Here is a 6,241-nt window from a genome sequence, read left to right on the forward strand (position 1 = left end):
CGTCTTAAATTAGCTCTAGCTTTAATGGTCTCAAATTCGCTCTAGCTGTAATCGTCTTAAATTAGCTCTAGCTGTAATCGTCTTAATATAGCTCTAGCGGTAATCGTCTTAAATTAGCTCTAGCTGTAATCGTCTTAAATTAGCTCCAGCTGTAATCGTCTTAAATTAGCTCTAGCTGTAATCGTCTTAAATTAGCTCTAGCTGTAATCGTCTTAATTTAGCTCTAGCTGTAATCGTCTTAAATTAGCTCTAGCTGTAATCGTCTTAAATTAGCTCTAGCTGTAATCGTCTTAAATTAGCTCTAGCTGTAATGGTCTTATATTAGCTCTAGCTGTAATCGTCTTAAATTAGCTCTAGCTGTAATCGTCTTAAATTAGCTCTAGCTGTAATCGTCTTAAATTAGCTCTAGCTGTAATCGTCTTAAATTATCTCTAGCTGTAATCGTCTTAAATTAGCTCTAGCTGTAATGGTCTTATATTAGCTCTAGCTGTAATCGTCTTAAATTAGCTCTAGCTGTAATCGTCTTAAATTAGCTCTAGCTGTAATCGTCTTATATAAGCTCTAGCGGTTATCGTCTTAAATTAGCTCTAGCTGTAATCGTTTTAAATTAGCTCTAGCTGTAATCGTCTTATATAAGCTCTAGCGGTAATCGTCTTAAATTAGCTCTAGCTGTAATCGTCTTAAATTAGCTCTAGCTGTTATCGTCTTAAATTAGCTCTAGCTGTAATCGTCTTAAATTAGCTCTAGCTGTAATCGTCTTATATTAGCTCTAGCTGTAATTATCTTAAATTAGCTCTAGCTGTAATCGTCTTAAATTAGCTCTAGCTGTAATCGTCTTAAATTAGCTCTAGCTGTAATCGTCTTAAATTAGCTCTAGCTGTAATCGTCTTAAATTAGCTCTAGCTGTAATCGTCTTAAATTAGCTCTAGCTGTAATCGTCTTAAATTAGCCCTAGCTGTAATCGTCTTAAATTAGCTCTAGCTGTAATCGTCTTAAATTATCTCTAGCTGTAATCGTCTTAAATTAGCTCTAGCTGTAATGGTCTTATATTAGATCTAGCTGTAATCGTCTTAAATTAGCTCTAGCTGTAATCGTCTTAAATTAGCTCTAGCTGTAATCGTCTTATATAAGCTCTAGCGGTAATCGTCTTAAATTAGCTCTAGCTGTAATCGTCTTAAATTAGCTCTAGCTGTAATCGTCTTATATAAGCTCTAGCGGTAATCGTCTTAAATTAGCTCTAGCGGTAATCGTCTTAAATTAGCTCTAGCTGTAATCCTCTTGAATTAGCTCTAGCTGTAATCGTCTTAAATTTGCTCTAGTTTTAATCGTTTTAAATAAGCTATAGCTATAACCGTTTTAGGTCAGCCTTTCTCTGTTTTGGTTAAATGGTTCAGTCTTGAAATGTACATTGGCTGATATACCGATATTAAACATAGATTTCAAATACAACGATAAATCTTTTTAGAGAAAATCAACTGAACTACGTCTGAAATCAAAAGCGCAAAACTATAATGTAATGAATGATCTCAGAATTGCTGGTTCTCAATAATTAAATTAAGCTCGGATTGGGCTCGTCAAACACTTCATAAAACTTCTCGGCTTAATTGGCGAATTTAGTTTTCGAAAGACTAAAGACCGGCGAACACGATTAGGAGAAATAATTGGCAAAAGGCACAATATAGTCCGGTGCTTAATCTCCAATTTCATTAAAGAAAACATTTAGCGAGTAAAGGTTAAATAATATTTAATATTTATTTGATTCCATTAAATTATTATTAATAATTTATGAATTTAATATTAATATAATTCCCTTAATATAATATTAATATTAATATTTATTTAATATTAATATTAATATTAATTTACTTCTATTTATTTATTAATAATTCTATTCCATTAATTTAATTATATTTATTTATTAATAATTCTATTCCATTAATTTAATTATATTTATTTATTAATAATTCTATTCCATTAATTTAATTATATTTATTTATTAATAATTCTATTCCATTAATTTAATATTAATATCATTCCATTAATGTAATATTAATTTCATTTCCTTTATTTAATATTAATTCTATTTCATAAATTTATTATATATTTTATTTCCTTTATTTAATATTAATTCTATTTCATTAATTTATTATTTATTTCATTTAATATTAATTTATTATTTATTTCATTTGATATTAATTTAATTTAGTTAATTTATTATTAATTTCATTTAGTTACTTTAATATTAATTTCATTTAGTTAATTCAATATTGATTTCAGTTAGTTAATTTACTATTTTAAAATTGATTTTATTTTAATATTGACTTAATGTTAATATTGACTTAATTTTAATATTGACTAAATTTTAAAATTGACTTAATTTTAATATTGACTTAATTTTAATATTGACTTATGTTTAATATTGACTTTATTTTAATTTTTTACTTTTAATTTATTTTAATTAATTTAATTTATTTTAATATTGACTTAATTCTTATTTGAATTTTATTATATAATTACGCTTTTAAGTTTAACTTCTAGTTCCACAAGAATAGTAGACGCCGGTGCTCCATAGAACAGACAGCGACGAAGCTCTCTATTTACTCTCCCTCTATACCGTAGGAGCCAGATTCCAGATATCCAAGGGTCGCTCTACCTTTGACAAAGGTGTCAACGAAAACGAAGTATATGAAATACGTCACTTTATCAGAGTATAGCTTAGGCGCCGTAAACGACGCGCCGAGCTAGAAACGATAAAAAGTGCGACCTGTCTGTATACGGGCTCCTTTCTGTAGAGGCTGGCTCTGTCTCTGTTCTCAGGGCTCCTCAGCCTCCCGCTGATCGCCTCCGAAAATAGTTCAGGTAGGCATAAATCGGAAAAAGGGGGTGAGGAAGCCCGGGGAGAGCGCACAAAGCGAGAGAAGACAGGAAATTCTTCTCTTTTGGGCTCAACCGAGCGTAAGTACCGGAAAAAAATCTCCCATTCGAGCTCCCCGAGTAGGATATAACGCGGGACTCGCGACGCGAGGCTTTTACACGGAGCTCCGCGAGACGTAAGGTGGAATGGGGTAAAACTTTCGCCCTCCGCGTAACTAGGACTACTTCCTAATGACATTTCTTCCCCCTCTGCCCTCCGCTCACCCTCCTCATCGTCTTCGTGTACTTTTTTTCGCCTTCTTTCTCTTATCGAATTTTAGTTTATTTTTGGAATTATTTTAAAACCATTTCTCGGGTGTCTACGATTGCGCGACGGAGCTTTTTTTAAAGGAAGATAAAGATTGTGAGCGCACTCTACTAAAGTTAACGATTTCGATCATTTCTTTTGATGGAGCTACTCTAAATGGGCGGAGTTCGAATTGGGACAAATAAAAGAAACTTTCGGAAAGCATATTTTCATTGGTATATTAATAAGGGATTTTTTAGAGTGGAGTTATCAAAAGGGCTTCATTAAAGTTAAATTGTTCCTCTGATAAATAATTTTTAGATATAAGGATATTTCTTGAAATATTGCTATAAATCTAAAAGGGTCCTTAGATAAATAAGCTAAAACGAACAAAGGGGGCCTCAAAGAAATGACCTAAAATGAACAAAGGGGGCCATAGACAAATAATCTAAAATGAACCAAGGGGGGCCTTAGACAAATAAGCTAAAATGAACAAAGGGGGCCTTAGACAAATAAGCTAAAATGAACAAAGGGAGCCTTAGACAAATAATCTAAAACGAACAAAGGGGGGCCTTAGACAAATAAGCTAAAATGAACAAAGGGAGCCTTAGACAAATAAGCTATAATGAACAAAGGGGGCCTTAGACAAATAAGCTAAAATGAACAAAGGGAGCCTTAGACAAATAAGCTAAAATTAACAAAGGGGGCCTTAGACAAATAAGCTAAAATGAACAAAGGGAGCCTTAGACAAATAAGCTAAAATGAACAAAGGGGGCCTTAGACAAATAAGCTAAAATTAACAAAGGGGGCCTTAGACAAATAAGCTAAAATGAACAAAGAGGCCCTTAGACAAATGAGTTAAAATAAACATGGGGGTCCTTAGATAAATAAACTTTAAGAACCAAAGGGTTCGTTGATAAATAGGTAATAAGGGGTCTTTGGATGAATAAGCTAAAATTAACAATAACAAAGGTATCCTAGACAAATAAGCTAAAATGAAAAAAGGAGCCTAAGGCAGATAAGTTAGAATTAAAAAAGAGTTCGTAGATAAATAGGCCAAAAGGGGCCTAAGGTTAAATGAGCTAAAATAAACTAATATGCGTTAGATAAATAAGCTAGAACAAACAAAAGGTTCGTAGAAAAATACACCAATAGATAAAAAGAGGCCTTAGATAAATAGGCAAACACGTAAAAAGGAGTACCTGGATAAATAATCTAAAATATAAAAGGGGTTTTTTAAATAAATAAGCTAAAATATAAAAGGGGTCCTTAAAAAATAAGCTTAAAGGAAGAACGTTTCTTAAAAAGGAAAATGGTCTTTAGATAAATTACTATAAATATAGGTCTTCCAATGAGATGGTCATTTTGATGAATAATGAAATTTAATTCTAAAACAAGAAGATCGTATGATAAAATAGCTCTAGAGATTGAAATTGAGTGTATGATATAAGTTTAGATCTAAAATTGTCTTATAATGATATTGCTCTAGGTGACTAGATCTAAAATGGTCTTGATAAAGTCACTTTAGGTAACTAGATCGAAACTAGCCTTCAGATAAACAAGCTCTATATCGAAATGATTTGACTTTCCTCATTGATGATCTCAAAATGTACAGATTATCTACAGGTTATTGCGCAAATTTGGTTAATCCTAAATTTAAATAAATATTATCTAAACAACTCCAGGTGTCAAATAACTGAATAAATTTAGAAAATTACTGGCCATAGTTTTTAATTAATTTTATCTAAGACGTTATACTTGATTGTTCATAATCCGTCTAAACTCACTTTTGTAAATACGTATGTGTGTTTGTGATTTATTAATTAAACTTATGAAACGCATATGGCTAAGAGACAATATTTATCTTATTATTCGTGAATTACAACAATATTATGTTTAAAATTTTACTAGAAAACCAGCTAAGGATATGAAACATGTAGGTATAACCATTTAAAATAAATGTTTAAGGAGAGTATAAACGTTCATTTGGCTAATTAGTCGATGGTAACACAACGAAATATTCTTTATGAAATCATTAAATTATCGACGTTTACCCGTAACATTTTACAGGCAGAAGAATACAACATCACTTACGAAAAAGTGCCCATCTAAGTCATAAAAGTGAAACTTGTATCTTCGCCGGATCGAGGCAGTTCTCAATTTCCAGTAAAACCGCCAATGTGTACATTGCATCACGGCTCAAACTTTACCGAGTTAAACACTCCATCTGAGGTTGTGAAATGTAATCATTTTATTGCGTAGGGATATTTAGTTATTTATAAACCATATTCTAGTCTGCAATTCACCATGATATTTTTTCTTTGAAAACCAATTTTGACAGATATCAATACGATTAGACGATACACCTCACGTTAGTAAATAAGCGTCTTGTAAACGAATACTTCCTCTCGTGATTGAATACTTCTCTCGTAAGTTAATACGTATCTCGTAAGTTAATACTTAACTCGTAAGTTAATACTTATCTCGTAAGTTAATACTTAACTCGTAAGTTAACACTTATCACGTAAGTGAATACTTATCACGTAAGTTAATACTTATCTCGTAAGTTAATACTTATCTCGTAAGTTAATACTTATCTCGTAAGTTAATACTTATCTCGTAAGTTAATATATATCGTTAGTTAATATATATCGTTAGTTAATACTCCTCTCGTAAGTTAATACTTATCTCGTAAGTTAATACTTATCTCGTAAGTTAATACTTATCTCGTAAGTTAATACTTATCACGTGAGTTAATACTTATCTCGTAAGTTAATATATATCGTTGGTTAATATATATCATTAGTTAATACTCCTCTCGTAAGTTAATACTTCCCTCGTAAGTTAATACTTAACTCGTAAGTTAATACTTCACTCGCCAGTTAATACTTATCTCGTAAGTTTATATTTCTTCGTAAGTTTATATTTCTTCGTAAGGAATATTTGTCTAGCAAATGAATATTTATCTAGCAGGTTAATATTAATCTAGTAAGTGAATACTTCTTTCGTAAAAGATATGTTACAGACCTCTGCTGGAGGCAAAATTCGACAAATAAAATAAAGCAATTGTTAAGCCCGTTA

The sequence above is a fragment of the Leiobunum rupestre genome, chromosome 11 (genome assembly GCF_980474605.1).
Source record: "Leiobunum rupestre chromosome 11, qqLeiRupe1.1.hap1, whole genome shotgun sequence".
In the NCBI taxonomy this organism is placed as follows: Eukaryota; Metazoa; Arthropoda; class Arachnida; order Opiliones; family Sclerosomatidae; genus Leiobunum; species Leiobunum rupestre.